The sequence below is a fragment of the Callorhinus ursinus genome, unplaced genomic scaffold (assembly GCF_003265705.2).
Source record: "Callorhinus ursinus isolate GAN/ISIS: 27379988/994484 unplaced genomic scaffold, GSC_fseal_2.0 scaffold86, whole genome shotgun sequence".
NCBI classification, from domain to species: Eukaryota; Metazoa; Chordata; class Mammalia; order Carnivora; family Otariidae; genus Callorhinus; species Callorhinus ursinus.
The window spans coordinates 3,426,145-3,449,209 of NW_027397148.1; the positions used below are offsets into that span (position 1 = coordinate 3,426,145).

Here is a 23,065-nt window from a genome sequence, read left to right on the forward strand (position 1 = left end):
TGTGACCTAGGATGTGATCAATTCTGGAGAATGTTCCATGGGCACTAGAGAAGAATGTGTATTCCGTTGCTTTGGGATGGAATGTTCTGAATATGTCTGTGAAGTCCATTTGGTGCAGTGTGTCATTTAAAGTCTTTATTTCCTTGTTGATCTTTTGCTTAGATGATCTGTCCATTTCAGTCAGGGGGGTGTTAAAGTCCCCCACTAATACTGTATTGTTGTCAATGTTTTTCTTGCTTTTGTTATTAATTGCCTTATATAATTGGCTGCTCCCATGTTAGGGGCATAGATATTTACAATTGTTAGATCTTCTTGTTGGATAGACCCTTTAGGTAGGATATAGTGTCCTTCTTCATCTCTTATTACAGTCTTTGTTTTAAAATCTAATTTGTCTGATATAAGGATTGCCACCCCAGCTTTCTTTTGGTGTCCATTAGCATGGTAAATGGTTTTCCACCCCCTCACTTTCAATCTGGGGGTGTCTTTGGGTCTATAATGAGTCTCTTGCAGTCAGCATATTGATGGTTCTTGTTTTTTAATCCAATCTGATCACACGTATTTTTATTAATTCAATTTTTCTGTCCATTTATCCTACTATTTTCAAGGAGTGGTTGGTAATCTCCCCTATAAAAATGTGCTTTTTACTTTAGAAATCTTGACTTCTGCCTTTCTTATTCCTTCTTTTCTTTTCTTTTCCTTTCTTTTCTTTTCCTTTCTTTGTGTGTCTGTGTGTGTGTGTGTGTGTGTGTGTGTGTTATTCTTTATTCTAACTTCCTGAGTTGCATACAGAAGTCCTTATTTTTCTTTCCAATGGTAGCTATGTGAGGCTATATACAGGGTGTCCCAGATCAGAAGTGGAAATGCTCCAAGCTTACAGAAATCATCAGTTAAAAGTTTAATTATTTAAATATTGCATGCTTATTCAGCTTTGTGTGTTTTTTAAAGATTTTATTTAATAGAGAGAGAGAGAGTGGAGAGGGGCAAAGGGAGAGAGAGAATTTTAAGCAGACTCCCTGCTGAGCACGAAGCCCTATGTGAAGCTCGATCCCACGACCCTGAGATCATGACCTGAGCTGAAATCAAGAGTCAGAAGTTTAACTGAGTAAGCCATCCAGGCACCCCCTCAGCTTTGTGAATTTTGAATATTATGGTTTAGTGTTTATCCCACACGTGCAATGGTGAGGGTGGCCTCCCCCAGGCCAGTGGCCAAAGAGAAGAGGCCCCCGCGTGGCTCACTCCCACCTCCATCACTCGTGTGGTTGGTGAGTCAGGAGTGCAGGCCAGCCTGTGCATTCCTGTTCTTGAACAATCTGCAAATGCAGCACTTACAGTTGCTCCTGCTCAGGGTTTGCAATTTGAAGACTGACTAGAACCGTCAGCACTACACTGTGGTAACTTGAATGCATCAAAAAAGATAGTAGCATCTTAACAGTTTAAATAATTCTCCTTTATAGCGTTGCCTTTTCCAAGCCTGCAGAATTCATACTTCTTTTTTTTTTGAATGTCAATATTTTTTTACTATTATGTTATGTTAATCACCATACATTACATCATTAGTTTTTGATGTAGTGTTCCATGATTCATTGTTTGCGTATAACACCTATAACACCCAGCACTCCATGCAGAATGTGCCCTTTTTAATACCCATCACCAGGCTAACCCATCCCCCCACCCCTCCCCTCTAGAACCCTCAGTTTGTTTTTCAGAGTCCATAGTCTCTCATGGTTCATCTCCCCCTCTGATTTCCCCCCTTCCTTCTTCCCTTCCTGCTATCTTTTTTTTTTTTTAACATATAATGTATTATTTGTTTCAGAGGTACAGGTCTGTGATTCAACAGTCTTACACAATTCACAGTGCTCACCATAGCACATACCCTCCCCAATGCCTATCATCCAGTCACCCCATCCCTCCCACCCTCCACCACTCCAGCAACCCTCAGTTTGTTTCCTGAGATTAAGAATTCCTCATACCAGTGAGGTCATATGATACATGTCTTTCTCTGATTGACTTATTTCGCTCAGCATAATACCTTCCAGTTCCATCCACGTCGTTGCAAATGGCAAGATTTCAATCCTTTTGATGGCTGCATAATATTCCATGGTATATATACACCACATCTTCTTTATCCAAAGCCATTAAAGTTTAAATCTGCGTAAGACTTTGGGACCCCTTATGTTTTCTTCTACAGAAGACTAAGTTCTGTGCCAGAGACTTTTATGGGTGGGTTTCCATTTCATGGCATTCCAGAAGAAAGGCGTGTATTGATAGCACAAGTGGGGCCAGAGATGGTGAGGAGAGGGGAGGGAAGTGCTGAGGGTCCCGGTGGGAAGTTGTGGAAAGAGAAGAACTTCTGAATCATTCCAGGACTCTGGGACCAGCCGCTGACTTTCTTTCAAGTGTTCAGGGAAAGCCTGATAAAAATCCCTAGCCCCTTGCACCCAGACCCTACTCTATCACAGTGAGCCCAGAAAAGATTGCTAGAGACAGATATACCAGCCACTCATATAATTATAACAATAATAACAATAATAATAATAATAATAGGAAGAAGAAGGAGAAGGGAAAGAATGAGTTGATTGGCATTGACTCATTATTATGGGCCAAAAGTAAAAAGCACAAGGAATCAGAGACATAGAGAAGCTTAGGTACCTGCCCAGAGCATAGCTGGGGCCAGGACTTGATTCTTCTCCCTTGAGAATACTGCCTGCCCCATCTGACTGTTAGAACCATGCCTGCTTTGCTGGAGCACACCTGTTGTCCAAACCCCAGCCTCCTGTCGGAACCCCGGCATCCCACTGGAAAGCCAGCCTCCACTGGAACCCCACCTTCCCACTAGAAGCCCAGCCTTCTGTTTGAACCCCAGCCTCCTGTGGGCACAACCTCTCCACTAAAGTCTCCTTGTCATCAGCCTCTGTTCCTGCCTAACTTAGCCTTGGTCAGCCCTCCACTGTGCTGCCAATGTGAGCTCCCCCACCTGTCAGACTTCACTGGGCCCCTAGATTCCTGAACACCTTTATGGTATATTTGGTGTAAGGTTAGGTATGACTGAGCAGTTCTTCCCCAATCCCATCTCTGTGGCCCCATAATATTTCTTTCCCAGGCTACTGAGTTTTGGGGGTGGGAGCAGGGAAGGCACAGTGAGATGCACCCTTTTCCACATGGAGATATCACTGAACTTCTCACATAATGGGACAAAGGGTGATGGAGGTGACTCCCTCTGCCCCTCACCCAGGTAGGTAGGCATACCCAAGTCAAACATGGGCATTTGGTAAAGTTTTAGGATCTCTCCGGTTTCTTTTTCAACCTAAAAATCTGATTTTTGTGCTTGATGGCCTGGTCGTTCTGTATTCTTTGATAGTAATAAATTAGCTCAGATGAATAGGATAATGCTCCAGACATGGGCAATATAGAAAAATACTACCGTAGAGATCAATGATTTAATAGACTGTGACTTTTCAAGAAATCACCAAAGTGAGACTAGAGGAATATCATTTGACATGGGCAGTTGGCTGGATTTTATATTGCCCTTTACCAGTTACCCCATTTCACTCACGCTGACAGAAGCATACAAGCTTCAAAGCCAGTACTGTCAAAGGGAAGACAACCCACCCCTCCCCTCCTGTCCCAGGGACTCTCATGCCTGGGCTTACCTGGATAAGTCAAACCCAGAGTCCCTCCAGAGTCTGGGTACTTGCTCTCAACCATATGTAGGAAAAGAGCTTTCTTGAGTCACTGAGATGTCATCCTTCCCTTGGGCAAGTCTACTCCTTGGATCAGCCAAAACACAAGGAGAAAAGGAGATCAATCATGTTCCAGAATGGAGGTGGTGTCTCTATTCCCAATTGTGATGGACTTTGCAGAAGAACATTTAAAGAGAGGGTGAAGTGCTCTCTGACATGTTACTCTCCTGTCCGTCCTTTACTGTGTCTTCCAAAGAAGCAACCAGCCTGTGCTGACATTTTAGTAGGGGCAAGCCCCTTGCTGAGGGCTTCACATGGATTATCTCTTAGTGCTCATAGCAAACCCAAAGGGTAGGTATTGTTTTTCTCATTTTACAAATGAAAAACTAAGGCACAAAGAGTTTAAATGTTGGGCGCCTGGGTGGCTCAGATGGTTAAGCGTCTGCCTTTGGCTCAGGTCATGATTCCAGGGTCCTGGGATCGAGTCCCACATCGGGCTCCCTACTCCTTGGGAGCCTGCTTCTCCCTCTGCCTCTCTCTCTCTCTCTCTCTCTCTCTCTCTCTGTCTCTCATGAATAAATAAATAAAATCTTAAAAAAAAAAGAGTTTAAATGTTTTTCCCAGTGTGGCATAGCCAGTGTTCATAACCCATGCTTCCCACCATGCTAGGAACCACCATGTTATGTAACCAGATCCCCCCAGGCAATCTTCTAGTTACAAAGAAAGTCAATATGAACACAGACAAGGGAAAATATATGAAAACCTGGAAGAAGATTATTCACAAGTAACCTTTTCACATGTGAAATAAAGTACTGGTCTTAATATCATGATCATTTATAAAATGCTCGTCTCTTCCTTAACCAATTCTTGCATGCTATCCTGACTTTTCCCTTTGTATTTGCATGTGGGCTTAATGTTTTCAACAAAGGGGTTAGTTGGTCAAGATGAAATTATTAATGTACTTGAGAAATGTATCTGCACAAGGTGTCATGATTTCTGTAGGTGTCAGTTATTGAAGAAAAGCCACCCAGTGAAATAAATTAATGTTGCTCATCTGAATCACAGCCCTTCCAGCCGGGTGTGGGAGAAAGTAGCAGTGTGGTATGTCTGAACCTGCTGCCATCAGACAGCCCATGGAGGGGACAGGAACTACAGGCTGGAGGATGGGGAGTGGAATCAGTCTAGCTGTCATGGCATCCTTATGCCTGGCAGGGCCAGTCATTTCTTTGGGCAGTAGACTTCCTGGATAGACTCATTTTTTTCAGCCCCCCAGACCTACCCTTTCCATCTACAATGCTTTTATATCTAAGCTCTACCCTTGAAGAAAGCCTTAAATCTTCCACAGTTCCAGTGTAGTAGCAGACTCTTAGTCTCCAATCCAGTAACTAGAACCCCATGAGATCTACAGATTGTGTTTTCTGGAATCGGTCCTATCAAAGGGTATAAACACTACAATTTGTAGGTTGATATGTTTAGCAATTTGTAAATGATTAAGCTTCTATTTCCTTTGTAATCTTTCCAAAATCAGAAAGTTTGAGTTCATAATGAATGTGGTAAATGAATAATCAAACAGGCATTATTTTCCTAATAAAGCAGAGATATCTGACTGTGATCGGTTTCTCACCTCTAACCTCATGCCTCAGCAACTCCTGGAATTATTCCATATGCAACAGGCTGATTCTACACCTCTGAACCACATCAGATAATTGAGTGGAGTTTACAAAAACATGCACATTCTCAGGTTTGCAATCCCCTTAGGGCTTTGTCAACCCAAACCTGAGGATATAGGGCCTGAACAACTTGAGTCTTAAATGCTCAAAGGGTCATTCTGATTTTTAAGTAAGTTTGAAATTACTGGCTTTGGAGAACCCTGCCCTCATGGAGGTGACATTCTAATGAAAACAAAACAAAACAAAACAAAAAAACAACAGAAGCAAATAATACATGTTGAGAATTTAGGGAGGCCCAATGAAGAACCCTTGTTTTGCCTTCTTGGACTCTGAAACCAGCTCTGACGCAAGAGGAAAGGGAGGGAGAGCAGAGAGACTAAGATGTCACCTGTCCCCTTCACAAAAACTAACTCAAAATGGATCACAGACATAAAGGTAAAACAGAAAACTGTAAAGCTTCTAGAAGATAACATAGGAGAAAACCTACCATGACCTTGGGTGTGCGGCAAGGACTTTTTAGATACAACACCAAGGGCATAATCCATGAAAGAAATCATTGATAAGCTGGATCGATTTCATTAAAGTTAAAAACTAGTCTTTGAAAGATAATGTCAAGAGGATTAGAAGACAAGCAACAGACTGGGAGAAAATCTGCAAAAGACACATCTAATAAAGGACTGTTTCCAAAATGTATGAAGAACAATAAAAAATAAACCTGATTAAACAATGGGCCAAAGACCTTAACAAGTACCTCACCAAAGATCTACAGATGGCAAATAAGCATATGAAAAGATATCAACCTCATTATATATCATGAGGGAAATATAAATTGAAAGAGCAGTGAGATACCACTACACACCTACTAGAATGGCCAAAATGTCCACCAAATGCTGGCGAGGATGTGGAGTGACAAGAACTCTCATTAATTGCTGGTGGGGAGCAAAAGGGTACAGCCACTTGGCAAGACCATCTGGCAGTTTCTTACAAAACTAAACACACTCCTACCACATGATTCAGCAATCACACTCCTTGGTATTTACCCAGAGGAGTTGAAAACTTTTGTCCACACAAAAACCTGCACATAGCAGTTTCAGCATTACTGTCAAAACTTGGAAGCAGCTATGATTACCTCTGGTGGGTGAATGGATACATCCAGACAATGGAATATTATTCAACATTAAAAAAAAATCTATCAAGCCATGGGAAAAAAATGGAGGAAACTTAAATGCATATTATTAAGCGAAAGAAGCCAGTCTGAAAAAGCTATCTACTGTATGATTCCAACCATATGACTTTCTGGAAAAGACAAAATTGTGGAGATAGTAAAGAGGTCAGTGTTGCCTGGGGTGAGGTGGGGAAGGGGTATAGTGGGGAGAGATCAACAGATGGAGCACAGAGGCTTTTTAGGGCATGCTGTTTATGATACTGTAATGATGGATATAAGTCATTGAACATTTGTCCGAATCCATGGAATGTAAAAACCAAGGGTGAACCTAATGTAAATGATGGACTCTGGGTGATTATGCTGTGTCATTTGTAATAAACCCACCACTCTGGTGGGGGGCAGGGATAATGAGGGAGCCTGCGCAAGTGTGGGGGCAGTGAGTATATGGGAATGCTATTGGGTGTACTTCCTATTTGAGTCACAAAGTGGCAGTGCTTCCACTGTCCCTTGTCCCTTGTCATAGAATTATTCAGACCTCCAAAGTCTGCCTCCTGGGCAAGGGTTCTTCCTCATGTGCGGTTAATTATCCAGGCTATGGGAGGGGTTGACTCCGCAGTATGCGGAGCAGCTACATGGATGCGAGGTTAGCCTCTGCACAGCCCCTTCCCAGGAACAAAAGCAGACGAATGCTGGGGCAGCTGATGGAAGGCCACCACCATAGGCATATATGTTGCTGGCACTCAGTGGCACCCGCAGGATGCAGCTGTTTTGCAGTTCTAAAGCAATGCATCAAGAATCACATTTAGGGTAAGAGAAATCAGTAGATTTAGGGAAAATTTTTAATAGGTTGCCGGGAGACTTTCTCTGAAGTCTTTGTTTAACATTTATTTCCACACATCCACATTTCTAATTCTCATTCTTTCGGGAAGTACAGGTGAGTAACACCAGCCAGGAGGACATAAGGCACCGCGTGGGGCACAGCCCTCAGCCAAGCACCTGCTGCTAGCCCAGCACCACAAGTCAGGCCTTCCTCTGCCCTGGCTGCCGTGCCCAGGTACCCAAGGGTTTCGGACTCAGGACAAGTTCCATCACTTTGGGGGATGTTAAGCAATTATCTAGAGCTAAAACAAAACATTAGTTTAAAACCTTTTGCAAAGTAAGGAACTGAAGTTAATGATCCAGGTAACATCATAGGAGGAAAGGAAACCACCAATGCTATTTAAGGAGTTCCAGACCCCTGTTGCCTTGCCCTCTGTCCCACCACTGGGGTCTGGGAAAGCACTTCTGAAAGGCCACCTTCACCCAGGAAACTAAGAGATGCAGTTTCCATCACCAACTCGTGGCCCATGGGAGAATGGTGTGGCCAGGGGCCACTAACAAGCAGGAGAGAGAGGGGATAATGCAGAAGGAACATCCAAAGATGTGGATGAGTCCCAGGCCAGGCGACCAGCTCTGACATACAGGAGCAAGAGTTCTGGAAAAAGCCAGGGGGTTCATTCTGGGAGGGTGCTCTAGCACAGCTTGGCAGCTTGGCTGCTTCATTTCAGTGAGCTCGTCAGGCTTGGTGGCTGGAGCCCAGGCTTGTGTCAGCAAACGCACGGATGCTGGAAAGCATTTGGTCACTGTATTACATCAAACAATGTCATGTATGGAGAGGCCCAGAGGGGCTGGATGGGGGAGAAGCTGCCTTGTCTATTTCCCATATCTGCAGGCTTGGTGCAGGGGTGCAGTCTCTGACACGTGCACCTGCCAGGTGGTCTGCCCTGGCCACCGTAAGCACCCAGGTGCCCCCAATATGCCCCATCCCCTCCTCACAGCTCTCAGCCTCTTCCATTTGCTCAGTCCTCCCCAGGCCCTTTCTTGGTTCCTCCTGGCCTTCAGTCTATGCGACCTTCATCCTCTGCTAAGTCCCCTTTCAGTTGCTACTTGGGACAGAGGGGAAGGATTAGGAAAAGGCTCAGGAAGCGGCCTTTGGTTTTTCAGAATGGAGGAGGGGAGGGAAGAGAGGCCCTCAAGTGATCTGCCCTCCAGGCAGTCCCTGCCAGAGACTGGACTCTCCCTACTCCTCTTCACCCATTCTGCTCAACCCCCACCCCCTCCTCTCTGGCTACCATCAGTCCTGTTCTCTGTATTTATGGCTTTGTTCTGTTTTTTGTTTGTTTTATTTTTTAGATTCCAAATATAAGTGAAATCATATGGTATTTGTCTTTCTCTGTCTGACTTACTTTACTTAGCATAATACCAACTAGGTCCAACCATGTTGTCACAAATGGCAAGATCTCATTTTTTTTTATGAATGAGTAATATTTCATTGTATGTATTTTCTTTATCCATTCCTTTATAGATGGACACTTAGGTTGCTTCCATATTTTGGCTGTTTTAAATAAATCTGCAATAAATATAAGGGTGCATTTCAAACTAGTGTTTTCATTTTCTTTGAATAAATATCTAGTATTACTGGATCATCTGGTAGTTCTATTTTTAAGTTTTTGAAGAACCCCCACACTGTTTGCCACAGGGGCTGCACCAGTTTGCATTCCCACCAACAAGGTTCCTTTTTCTCCACATCCTCAACAACACTTGTTATTTCTTGTCTTTTTTATTCTAGCCATCCTGACAGGTGTGAAGTGAGATCTCATTGTGAGTTTTATTTGCATTTCCCTGATGATGAGTGATGTTGAACATCTTTGCATGTGTTTGTGAGTCATCTGGATGTCTTCTTTGGGAAAACATCTATTCAGGTCCTCTGCCCATTTTTAAATCAGATTATTTGTTGGTTTTGTGTGTGTGTGTGTGTGTGTGTGTGTGTGTGTGTGTGTGTGTGTGTGGAGAGTTGTATAAGTTATATATAGTTGCGTTATATTTTTAAAAGATGTCTTTCCATTACTCAGGAGGCATCAGGCTCTAGGCTTATTGATGGCATTGTTGCCTTGTGTAAGATGATACCAACCAGTTTCCAACCCAAACTAAGAGGCGATCATGGGAGTTCAGAACAGCCCAGGAGTTTCTGGGTCACAGAAGGAATGTGAAGAGCCTGGCTCTTACTGGAGGAGCAGCTATGTGCACTCTTCCTCATAAGGAACCCAAGTTCCAGCTCATAGACAGGACAAGCTATCATCCAACAGGAACAGAACTGTGCCTGCACATTCCCATGCACCCAAGATACAAAGCAACCCTTTTAAAAGTACTTAAGATCAGCACTGAAAGACTCCCTAGGGTCCATTTTTCTTCTTAAGATTCTCTCTTCCAAGCTGGTGTCACAGATATTGAATGTCACCCATGCCCACAGATGGAACATCCCCACTATGCAGGCAGTTCTAGACATCCAGTCTGACTTCTTTTCTGTCTGTTCTGCTTCTCTTAACTGCTCGGAGGAATTCTACATTAGTGACCCATTGACAGCTCAAATTCAACATGACCAAAACCAAAATCATGATTTTCACCTCAGCTCTCTTTATCTTACCTTACAGTTGTTAAGAATATTCACTCAAGGGCGCCTGGGTGGCTCAGTTGGTTAAGTGACTGACTTAGGCTCAGGTCATGATCCTGGAGTTCCAGGATCAAGTCTCGCATCGGGCTCCCTGCTCAGCAGGGAGTCCGCTTCTCCCTCTGACCCTCCCTCCTCTCATGTGCTCTCTCTCTCTCTCAATCTCTCTCTCAAATAAATAAATAAAATCATTTTTTAAAAAGAAAAGAATATTCACTCAAGCTGAGGACTTCAGAGAGTCTGAGACTCACTCAGGCCATTGAGTCCAGCAGGTGTCTCTCTGGGCCAGTCCCCTAAACCTCTGCTCTTCTCGTACTGTGACTCTGCCCCCACTCTCCTTATGGCTTACTGCAGCCGCCCCTTTGTGGGCTTGCAGGCTTCCACTCTCCATCTATCCTCTCTACTCCAGGAGTTTCCAGATCTTTCTGAGGATCCAGAATCAACAGAAAGCTTTAGAAAGCTATAGATTTCTGAAGCCTACGAGATTCAACCATCAGATCATATAGACCTAGGGCCCAGAAATACCCTTTTTTAATCAGTGCCCAGCTGATTCTGAACTATTGGTCATGGATCTGTGTTTAAGGATAGTACATCTAGTCCACTAGCTAATCATTAGAATAATCTCCAGCTCTTGTCAAAAAATACAAACTCTGGACTCCCCAGGACTCTTACTTAGGAGGCCAGAGTCTACAAATCTTTATGTATTTAAATGCTTTCAGATGATTTTGACAATGGGCCAGGTTTGAGGATGCTCCCTTTCCATCCTGCCCTCGAGGGGATCTGGCCAGATGACTCTATATCTAAGGTATCATGATAACATATAGAAGATGCACAACAAATGTGGGCTCTGCCATCCTTCCCAAGTTGCCTCCAAAGTTCTGTCCTCACCACCCCCGTGAAAGGGATGTCTAAAGCAACTGACAAACTAGAGCTCGAGAGATGGAAGGTAGGGGTCCATTTCCTTTCACTCACTTCCTGATCAGTTATATTTGCTCAGGCGTTACTCAAATATCCATTGGAAAAACTAGGTCAAGTTTACTGAGAAGAGTGAAGAATGTGTGCAGCCTTACAAAAATGATGGCTGACAAGGGAAGACTCCAGGCCCAGAACCAAATAGCCAATAATTGGAAATGTCTGGTCAGCCTCATTAATAAATGACAATCTGGGAGACATAATCAGTGGCCCCAAGTTTGGTCTCAAAGACAACTAGAAAAGGCGGCGAGTCTCCCCCTTGGAACGGGTTCAGTAACACTAAGAAGACTCTCACACCTCACATGAAATCATTCTCCTCCCACTGGATTACACCAGAGATGATATGAAAAGAAAACATAAATTTTCTACCCTTAGCCAGAGAGAATTCCTACATGCCAGCACCATCAGGAAAGCTAGCACATTGCCTTGAAGTTATGCCGAGGACTGGATCATCTCAGAGAGTCTGTTTTGATATATGGAGGGCAGATGAGTAGGAAATATGAGAGGGTGAGAGTGGAAAATTCTGGAGTCCCCAGGGCAGGACATCACCTGGAGTGATGCCCAGAGCACCTAGACCAGGGTGAAACACTTCTATCCCTTAGCCCCACCCTGACCTCCCTACACGATGGCATATTCAACCAAATACACAAAACGTGGGGACCAAGATGGCTTTTTAGCAAGTCTAAAACAAAGCAAATCATAAGGACATACACTTCCAAGTGTGGAAATATAGCTGCTTAAAATCTGACCAAATAAAATTAGTTTTTGTCTACTAGCTGTTTTTCATAAAGCATTCATCTGTTTATATTTTTGGTACAATCTCAATCTCAGCAAAGTTCTTTCTTAGGAAAATTTTATGTCCATGAATGTTGTTCTGTCTCCCTGTAGGAAGGCTTTGTGCAAAAACAGAGATGGATTGAGCTGTGGAAAGTTCTGGGGTAACCTCTGTGGACTCCTGGTGCCTCTGGCTAGCAGACGGCTCAGCTGGGCTGCTCTGTGCAGCATGCTCTCCCCGCCCTGGCACAGGGGAGCTGCCTAGAGCCTGACCTCTGAGGTTGCCAGCACATATGCAGAGCACTCTGTGGTCCAGGCCATCCTAAAACACTAATGACACATTAGGGAACAGCACGGCAGTAGCATTAAATTATGAATGATGCTGCTTCGTGGCACCCAGACTGAAGCATGGCAGTGAAATATTAATGAACCTTGCAGATGGCTGCGTCTCACATGGTTCAGCACTGCCCTGAGCCCTCAGTGGTTCATAGCAAGCAGCTTTTGTCCTGCATTGCACTTGGGACAAGAGACCGAGAAAACATAAAAAAAAAGAAACAACATCAATAACAACAAACAAAACAAAACAAAACAAAAAACAGAAAACACAATAATGCCGGAAGACAGAGAAAAAAACCTCCGATGTAAGTCGCTATACTAAAATCAAAGCCTCCAAGCAGAATGGATAGAACAAGGACCCTGGCAGAGAGCAGTCACCTAAGGAGCCTAACCAGGCCACCAGGCCACCTCCCCACAATGGGATCTGGCAGAAAGAACACACTGGAGTCAGGCAGGCTTCAAAGAAACACCAAAGCAGGATTGGGCCAAAAGCTTCACAAGAAGGTGGTATAAACATGAATCATCAGACTCAGGACTGATGTAAGGGACCCCTCATGAGAATCACCTAGGATTCTCTAGCTACTCTGTCAGGGTATTGGTTGCATGGCTCAGGAATGACTCAGGGAGTTTTGCTTGATGTGGACACAGGACCACAGTGAATGTATGTGATCGGTGAACAAGCAAGGCCTGATCTGCTGCCTGGCCTACCTCCTTGGTGTACAAAGAAATACAGAGGAGAGGAGCAGCAGGGAAAAGAGAAATGGGACTGTGGCTTTCAAGCTGAGGGGATCTCTCAGTGGGAAATCGTCAGTCTCAAAATGGGAAGCACTCAAGGCACAGTGTGTTTCATGGCATAGTCCCCTGAGCCCTCCAACCCACCATGAAGGCCAGGCACATTCCCACTTCCTCCCCTGTCACGGGACCAGTTCAGCTTTCATCATGGCGTATATGCTGCGACGGAATCTGTCCTCTGTTGCCTTGGATTATTAGGTTTTTATGGGATGGAATCTACGTAGTGTTTATGCTTTTATTAACGAGTGTATACTCAACGACACTATTTACATTCGTAAGCCTTTGTAGTCAGCACTACCGTCTATACCCAAAGCATTTCCATCCGAAGTAACCTCTGTACCCATGAAAATGACTGCACCTCACCCCTTCCTCCCTCCATCCTACTTTCTACTTTCTGGGTCTATGAATTGCCCTGCCCTTGTTTCCTCAAAAAGTGGAATCGTGTAACACACGTCTTTCCGTGCATGCCTTCTTTCAAAAAGCATCTTAGTTTTTCAAGGTCCATCCATTTCATAGCATATTGACTACTTTAGTTTCTTCTTATGGCTGAATAGCATTCCATTATGTGTACATATCCCATTTAATGCATCCTTTCCTCACAGGATGGATTTTTGGGTTGTGTCTGTCTATGGCTACTGGGTATACTGCTGTCTCGAACATTGGTGCACAGATTTCTGTCTGTTACCGGGACGGGAATACTTGACATTATGCATTTGTCAAACTAGTAGAATGGTAAACACAAAGAATGCATTTTAATGTAAATGTGGTACTTTAGTTCATAAAATGTTGTGAGGTTATTTCATTAATTGTAAGGTATGTAGTACACACATGTAAGATGTGGTTAATGGAAGAAAGTGGGGGGGGTATGGAAACTTCCTGTAATCATCTGTTCCAATTTTATATTAATCTAAACTGGTTCAAAATACTGTCTCTTACTTACTAAAAATCTAGAAACAGAGTTTCATGGAGAGATCTATACTGACTTGTGTTCAAAAAATAGCTAAGGTCCATACATTTGGCTAGTAGACCCTTTTATTCCTATGACATATGGATCCAGTTTCAGGGAGAAATTCATCCTGACTTCTATACTTAATGGTGATGGACTTAATAAATTTAAATCTATACATATGAAATAATAGAAAAATCTCAACATTTTTATATTCTTCTGTTATGTCTGTGCTATTGAATGAAAGAATTATCCTTAAATCAACTTAATGAGTAAACTTCCACAGTACCTTCCTCGGTGTCCGCAATTGGGAACACCTGATTGTGGAGAGAAAAACGGATTCTTTTAATGGTTTGTCTGGAAGGGGCTGATGTGGTTGTGGGGGGCTCCACAACTTCCCTCTCTCTTTCCACACACAGTCCTGGGAACTGCATAGAAATAGAGAGCATTGTTGGCATCTTGCCATTGGGGCAGGAGTCATAATTTACTCTGAGTTCAACCTTCTGCTCCCCCTACTCACCAGCTGTCTAGCAGACATTCCCCCTTCAACGCTGGACTTAGGAAGATGTTGCGATGCGGTGTGCCTTGACATCCCCCAACAGATAGGTTTTGTGGGCAACTACTATGATGTAGCAGAGACGTGATAGAAATGCAGCAAAGCACAGTGACCGCACCTGATGGCCTGGATTCACATCCCATTTAGAAGGTCCCCATACCTGAGAGAGTGACTGAGAGCCCTCTGTGTCTCAGTTTCCTGCTCTGAAATGTGGAAATATTCATACCTCCTATTCATTCGTGTGCTGTTGGGACGCTAAAAGTGATTTCCTCCAAGTAGAGATTGGACATAGTTCAGGACTGATGCTTCACCATTGCTCTGGAGGTATTCAGGTTCTGATTTCCTATAGAATGAGCTAGACACCTGGTAGTGGGTGAATCTAGATATGGGACTCGGATGACTCCACTGCATGGGAGGTTGGAAGCTCAGTCTTTATCCTTCACATGGGAATGAAGCTTTATAGCTCTCAGAGAAAGTGTATCATCCACTCTTGTTATCCCGGCACCAGCACCATTAGAGCGGAAAATATGGGGTGGTAACCCATATTTTACAGTGGAGGGCGCTGAAAGGTAGGGAAATGAAGTGACTATCCAGAGTGGCCATGCTGGTGAGTGATGGATCTGGGACAGGAATGTAGTTGTTTCCCTGGGGAGAGAGATCCTGAGGACCTGACACCTGCCCAGGGCCCCCGAGAAAATGTCCTGAACCCCTGAACCAAGAGCAGCCCTCACTTTCTCAAATCCACCTGTGGCCTGCAGGAGGTGTCTGTGCCATGAGAACAATTTCAATCCCAATTCACCTCTATGTTAGGGTCCCAGAAGTAAGAGGTGCCACAGATTCTTCCAAATTGAGCCCCAGTGAAGCATCAGGGAAGTACAGCTTGGCCACTTTCCCCCAGTTCTTTGCAATGTCAGCTCAGTCCCCAGGGTCTTCCTAAAGGCCAGTTGGCCATCCACTGTGATGGGCAGTCTGCTTGGCTCCCAGGTGGATTCAAAATCCAGGCCATTCCAAACCAACTGTCACATTGTGACCCTACCAGGAATTCGCTTCCCTTCAGCTCACCAATCCTGAGCAGCAATTCATAGGAATTATCATGGAAGTGGCCATCGGGGCTGGGGATGTTTGCTTTAAGGAAGTCAATCTATGATGCTGAATGTCCTACTATTGATCTAAGGAATGGTCTGAGGGGCCGGGACTAAAGTGAGGCTACACTGGCTGGAGTGAGTTCCTCCCTACTCCTTCCTACCTCCTCCACTTCCACTCTCTACTCTCAGGTCTCTTCATCCTTTCTGGACACTGTAGGGGTAGGGGACAGTCTCCTGTCTCCTCTTAGAGAGTCCCCTCCTTACACATGGCCTTGAGAACCCACCCCAGGACTATCTTTGAAGGGAGACAGCCCACTACTCAGCTGCCAAATGTTCATTCCACCTACCCGATGGCACAGTCCCTTCTGGTTCACTCCCAAGCATCATCCAGACAGCCAGTGAACCCTTCCACATCAACCCATGAAAATACCACAAGATATTCCAGTTTCTCTCCTTCTAAAAATGTCTGGATTTAAACTGCTCACAGCTGCTTCCAGATTTTGTCATCCACATTGCGAAGAAATGATTTGTAATTCCTTTCCCTATAATGTGTTGCTGGATGGCATCAAGATTCTCCTGATCCAATGAGAGCAGTGTGGTGTGTTCCCCGTGTGCGTTCTCGGTATGACTATGTACGAAGCTGGTATTCAGAAATAGTACAGTTTTCTGGATTTAGAAGCTATTTAAGGAAGCCAGCTTCATTGAACAATCAAAAGTAACTAATCCGGAAAACCTAGAATATTCATCTATCAGTGTGGACAAATTGGAAGGTGGCCATGAAAAGAAAAAACAGGAAACGAATTTCTCTAGAAGTGAGGCAGCCAACTTGAGAGAAGAGAATTCAGAAAATCCATAGGAACATACCTGTAGAACAGCAATTCAGGTTGCCCATCATGGGAACCTTCACACCTTTTACCAAACTGCAAGGGCTCGGCTCACAGAGTGACAGTTGAAATGGAAGGAAAGGTTGCATCATTGGTCACCATGGCGATGGGTTGGTCATGATAGAACTTTCAGAGTGCAGGCAGCTCTGTACACTGTGGGTTGATGGAGGGAAGTGGGTCTGGGATGGGCAGATGGACAATCGGTATAAAAGAGGGCACTTGTTGTGATCACCACTGAGTGCTGTGTGTAAGTGATGAACCACTGAATTCTACTCCAGAAACCAATACTGCACTGTATTTTACATGAACTAAAAAAAAAAAAAATACCCCTGGAGGGGCCACATAGGAGACTTAAATTTTCATTTTATATCTGCTATTCTAAAATCTTTTATTTAAAAAACCTTGTTTAAAAACATCTTTACTGTTGTGATGAACACTGGGTGTTATATAAAACTAATGAATTATTGAACACTACTTACAAAACTAATGGTGTAATATATGGTGTCTAACTGAGCATAATAAATATAAATAAATAAATAAATATAAGTAAAAAATAAAGTCTTGCCTGGGTGCCTGCATGGCTCAGTCAGTTAAGCATCTGATATTTTGCTCAGGTCATGATCCCAGCGTCCCATGTTCCATCCCTGCAACAGGCACCCTGTTCAGCGGGGAGTCTGCTTCTCCCTCTGCCCCTCACCCCACTCTGCGGGCAATCACCCTCATCTGTCAAATAAATAAACAAATGTTTTAAAAATAAGTCCTTCCTGCAGGGCCCCTCTCTGCGGGATGGCCCTGTTTTCCTTCCAGGAGCCCGTTGGAGCCAAGGATGTCAATTACTAGTGTTGTCTCAGGGGTGAACTTCCTGAGCCACAAGCTAAGTTTGCAAACATATCTCCCTCATTTTCTAATGAATTTCATTAGTTTGGATTCCAAGCTTCCTTTTCTGCTGGGGACAGAAAAATATTCTTGGAAAACAATGGATTTCTCATGCCTTTCAGATTATAAAGGCCCCTGTTGCATTGACCTCCCTCTCTCCTACCCTCCATCCTGAACGCCAGGGCTGCAATGAGGATAGTTCCCTGTGGACAGGGGGTCCCTCCCCACCACTGGGATGGGGCCTCCCACGGCGTGCATGCAGGTCATGGGTCCAGGTTACTCTTGCAGGGAGTTTCCTTACATGGACTCATGAGATAAGACAGGTTACAGCTGGGCAGGACCCTCTTGGCTGCTGAAGTCAATCTGTTCACTCTGAGTGTTCAGACCCAAAACCTGTCTGCTGGTTTCACCCCTTGTCCTTCCACTCCCTAGAGCTGTCATGCAGGGGGCCACACACCTTTTAACCACCTGGGGGACTGGATACATGCTGTGTGGTCCCTTGCAAAGTGAAAACTCAGAACCCCTTGGGCAAAATGCCAGGGATAATAGGCAGTTCCAGGCAACAAATAGAAAGTGATTTCTTTAAAATATTTTATGACTTATAAAACATAATAGGATTGAAAAACAACCTGAGTAACAGCATAACTTTACACATTAGAAAACAATGTTTTTGCTTCTTTAGGTAATGCAATCATACCATTTTATCCAATTGATATCTAAAGAGATCATTTTTCTGGCACAGTTTTAGAAAGCTTTATTATGTCATTTCATGTATACTTTTAAGAACTTAGTTTTTGAGTAATATCAAGTAATCTCTGTCACTTTGGCAAATGTCAGATAACAACTAATTTTAATTTATGATTTTGAGAGGATTTTTTGTTGTTGGGGGTGTGATTCCTAGTATAGCTATTTAGAGTACCTTATAGGCTATGATGGATGACATGGGATGGATTTCTGATGTGATGTCAAAATAAAAATTTTATTTACGACATCCAGAGCTGATTCTTATGAAACAGATTTTCCAAAAGGATTTAACTGTAAACAAATCAATTTCAGGAATCTGAATTTAAGTGTACTTTGGCATTTTCAGGTTTCCTCTGATGTTTGTCGTAACCTGATGATGCATAGATACCCTAAAGTGGGCTTTGCTTTTGTCCATAATTCCTGTCAATCAAGAAGTAGATGGTGGAAAACACCTGAAACTTCCATTTGGGGTATTAGGGACAGTCATCTGGGAGACATAGCGTGGAGAGAAATCAGATGTGCCCCTAATTTTGAGCAGGGAGTGTGGGTTTATGAAGGAAAAGCACAGGCACTGGTTTTGAAAGAATTACCATGATTGCCGCAGCTAACAGCTGTTACATTGTCTCTCTTTCAGTCCAAAGGAGAAGGGTGTGTTGGAGGAGGTGGTCGAGTTGCAACTGAGCAGTTACAGGTGCCAGAAGTCAAAAGTACCTGGTGTTCTTAAAATTGAAACAGGAGACGTGCATATGCTTTACTTCGTTATTGTCCTTTCCATTCTAGTTTGAGTGGCTCTCTTAGCAAAGCCTACCTCATTTGAATCTTCTTTCACAATTCCAGCCCACCTTTTTTCTGACATCTTTTTGACAGGAAAACATCAATGATCAAATTGTATTTTCCTGCCATTCCATTTCATTGCCTGGGTGGTTGGCAACCTGCTCCAGGTCCATCATGCCCCTGGGAGGTGGGAGTTACCTAGTTTTTTGATAATCCGTGCTAGGTGAGTCTTAGGACCGCATCTTACTTAGTAAGAGGAAGATTTGAGGAAATCACATCTAGGTGCTAGATGTTACTTAGGGTCTTGTTTCTGGGTAGATCTAGTGAATGATTTCTATTCTTTGAGCAACAATTATTTTGACGTTTTCAGTAGTACTACAAAGAGAAATGCAAAGTATAAGCAATTGGAAAATTGCAAAATTAAAATATTCAATAGTACGTAAAAACAGTACACGTTCCCCTTAAACGCCGGGGTCTTTCTCCATCTGTTCTTATGGAGAGGTTCCGGACCAAAGTCAAGCCCACTGCATGTTCTGCCGCCTCCACTCTCCCCTCTGGGAGAGGGCCTGATGCTCCCTGATGTTCCGGGGCCAGGGAAGGAGGAGGAGGCCACTCCACAGACCCTCTGGGGACGCTCATGGCCTGGCCCCAGCCCCTTGGTGTGGTTCCAAGGCAGGGAGATGTTCCCGGGCCAGCTGACCCCTGTCTCCTTCCACCTGTAGGTCTGAAGAAGTAGCAGCATAATGAGGTCATCCTGACGGCCTACAACATCATTGGCGAGAGCCCGGCAGCACGCCTGAGGAAGTGTTCGTAGGAGAGGCCGGTAAGCTCTGGGGGCCCCCGCCTTCTCGGAGGCCTGGCCTGGTGCTCTCAGGGGCCCAGCAGCATGCCCGTGATGAGGAGCATGGTGCTGGTGTGCGGCCGGGAGGTTCCAGGTCCCTGCTGGGAGAGACGGGACCTGCCAGGGCTGGGTGGACCCAGTGGCCTGGAAGACCCGTCCAGTCTTGCTTTCAGACCTGAGGGTTAATTTCACACCCGGAGCCCTCCTCGTGCATCCCAGGTTGTGCTCCCGGAGCGACGCTGCTGCCTCCATGGGAATCCAGGCTTGTAGGTCCTTGGCCTCTGCCGGGAAGTCTGTGCTCAGTTGCCCACGGTCCTGGCGGACCCCAGCACATCAGCCTGACCTCCTGGTCATGGCCCCTTCTCAGGTCTCAGAAAGCAATGTGGATCATTGTTTGTACCCCTTTTAGCTAAGATGGAGCCCCTGAGTTTGTTCCCAGGGCTTTCCCTTCTGTGGAGGCTCCCAGAGAGAGGTGATGTCTCGTTGAGAGCAGATTGGGCTCCTGTCTGACCCGAGGGCCCTGTCTGCTCTCCCACCCTGTGCCGGGGCTCCTGCTCAGATCAGCTGGGGCAGGTAGAGGGTCATGCTTCAGGCCAGGAATGACAGGAATTCCTTCTGAGGACAGAGCCCCAGGCTTGCAGCAGAAGGTGGTTCAGCCCCTGGGCCAGCCCACAGAAATGTGTCCGGTGACCTTTCGAAATTTGGAGAGGTTACTGTTAGAAACCCTGGGTGGCTCAGTCATTAAGCATCTGCCTTTGGCTCTGGTCATGGTCCCAGGGTCCTGGGGTCTAGCCCCACATCAGGCTCCCTGCTCCGCACGGAGTCTGCTTCTCCCTCTACCACTTTCCCTGCTTGTTCCCTCTCTCTCTGTGTCTCTCTCCTTCAACTAAATAAATAAAATCTTAAAAAAAAAAAAAAAAGTGTTCCTGGAAGGGTTAAGCAACCTTCTGCACCAAGTGAGGATGAGTGAAGTATGATGCCTGGAGTGTAGGTTGTGTTGGCTTCTCGGTAGGTCTGTCGCCAGTGGTTAGTCGGGCTTGATGGGGTGGGGTCCAGGGAGCCAGCGTTTGGGGCAGATGGTACTCTCTTCAGAGGAGCCCTCCGAGCCCAAGCAGGAGCATGGGCAGGGAGGGGAAGTGCCTCACACCATCTGGAAGGTGAGGGCTCCAGTCCTATCTGGCACCTGGGCCCACGTTGGTGCCCACGGGGGCTGGGGTGAGGGGAGCGCACGTCCGGCCAGCTTCCATCCGCAGCACCTGAACTGCCCATGGGTGGCGAGCACCCTGGACCGGGGCCACTGGAGGCACAGCCTGAGTCACAGGGGCCAGGGCAGATGCTCAGAGGAAAGGACTGGAGCCAGGGAGGGAGGCAGGCAGGCACAGGGAGCCGTGCTGGTCGGCCAGGTCACCAGGGGCCTGCAGGCCAGCCCCGTGCTCTCTGCTGCATTGGTCGGTTGGCGTGTATCGGGGCAAAATGCGTGCAGCGTGAAGTGTGCCACCCCCACAGCCTGGAAGCAGACGGTATGGCACGGGGCGCACTAACGCTCTGGCAGGGCCATCACCCCCGCGTGGGCAGAACCCCCTTCCCAGAGAGAAGCCCCTTTCCATCCAGCTGTCCCTCCCTCCCCTTGTCCTGCTTCCCTAGGGTTACAGCCTGGAGGTTACTGTCTGATTTCGGAATCTGCCGATGCTGAATGTCTCACAGTTTCTGTGTTCTCGAGCTGGCTTCTTCCACCAGACACGTTTCTGAGGTACATTGCACGTGTCAGCACCTTGTTCCTTCTCTCAGCTGGGGAATATTCCACTGTGTGCATGTACACTTTGTGTCTCTCCCGAGCTGTTGTTGATTATGTGGCTTGTCCTGGCCATCCGCGCTCTGTGAGGAGAGCTGCTGTGAACACTGGTGCACCGGTATTTTCCAGCAGCGCTGAGCTGATGCTGCACCTGGCTGGGAAGGGGGAGCCACGGAGGCTACAGCCGGGGGGCCATGCCCTGAGGCGCTTGCAGGCTTCTCCTGCACCCGGGGCCCCTCATCTCCCTCTACTCTCAGGGAGGGGTCCCACTCCAGCTCCTCCCTAGGGTACCTGTCCTCCCGGCCCATCTCCTCCTGGCACCCACCCTCTCCCCATGCTTTCTCCTCACGTATTGGTGTCAGCCTCCAGGACCCCATAATCCCCAGAGGAGAAAGAGGGCTTCCTACCCATCGATCTCGGGCTCCAGGGCCTTCTAACACCCTGCACGCACTCTGACGAGCCAGCTGTGTTGCTGAGGGCACTGGCAGGAGATGCTGAAAGTGTTTTTAAAGCCTACAGGACCTGACAGGTCCTGTACTCACAGCATGTGGAGCACTGCTCAGCCTTCTTAGCCCTGATTCCTCCCCCTCCTGCCCAGGACCCAACTCCGGGGGCTTCTTCTTTGGAAAGCTGCCTCTGACCCCCTCCCCAGGTACACGTCCAGCTTTGTCTCTCTGTGCCCAGATCCTCAGGCACTGTGTGGACACGTCTGCCTTTGTTGTCATCTGGGACTGTCCTGTCTTCCTCCTCATGGACCACAACCTCTCATCTCATAATGCTCCTCATCCTGAGCTTAGGACCAAATGGGACCTAAATGTCTTTGCTTTCCTGCAAATAGATGTCCCCAAACTCCACGAAGACAAGGCAGAAGAGCAGCTGTGGGAATCCTGGTCACTGGGAAGTGAGTTGGTGTGAAGTGAAGTGGGTGGACTTCATGTCTCAGAGCAGGTGGGAAGAAGCGGGGGGACAGGGCTAATCAGAGACACCTCCTCCTGAAGCAAGGTGACACGTGACAGTGGCATCTGCCCCGTGATTCCTGTGACCCCCAGTACCCTTGGTGCCACAGACACACGCGTGCAGTGGGCATGTTCCTTCATCGAGTCTCCCTTCAGACGCATCCCACAGCGCCTGGGCAGGGGAAGGGAGAACAGCTAACCAGGGTGCAGGAGAAGGCTCTGGGGAGGCGGGCAGGGGGAATCCTGGCCCGTGGGTCCAGTGGGCAACTGGCAGGGGCAGGGACCAGAGAAGCCTGCCAAGTGCTAAGGGCCAGGCTCTGTGCAAGGGGATTCTTTTTTTTTTTTTTTTTAAGATTTTATTTATTTGAAAGAGAGATAGAGAGACCACAAGTAGGCAGAGCTGCAGGCAGAGGAAGAAGCAGGCTCCCCGCTGAGATTCAGGACTTGATCCCAGGACCCTGGGATCATGACCTGAGCCGAAGGCAGACGCTTAACGACGGAGCTACCCAGGCGCCCTGTGCAAGGGGATTCTTGTAAAGCACCACCCAGGAAGAACCCCATGCACCTGTCCCTGCAGCTCTGTTCCCTCTGCACAACCTCGGATGGGTGCAGGGAGGGAGATAGGGAAGGGAGTTGTGTGTTCATTCCTTCCACCCTAATGTGGGTTACAGCCTTCCAGTGAGACCAATCAAGGACACGGAACACAGCGTCAGAGCGGCCTGGCGGACACCAGGA

General features: G+C 46.2%; 1 long non-coding RNA gene across 2 annotated transcripts in view; it reads right to left on the reverse strand.

Moving 5' to 3' along the window:
- The window catches only part of LOC141371676 (uncharacterized), a 66,020-nt gene extending 49,618 nt beyond the window's left edge, over window positions 1–16,402 (reverse strand). For both annotated transcript variants that reach the window (XR_012376796.1, XR_012376797.1), the window contains exons 1-2: window positions 16,328–16,402; window positions 14,112–14,250 (exon numbers count right to left, since the gene is read on the reverse strand). This is a non-coding gene — a long non-coding RNA (uncharacterized lncRNA). The remainder of the gene's footprint in view (window positions 1–14,111; window positions 14,251–16,327) is intronic.
- Between the last annotated feature and the right edge of the window lie 6,663 nt (window positions 16,403–23,065).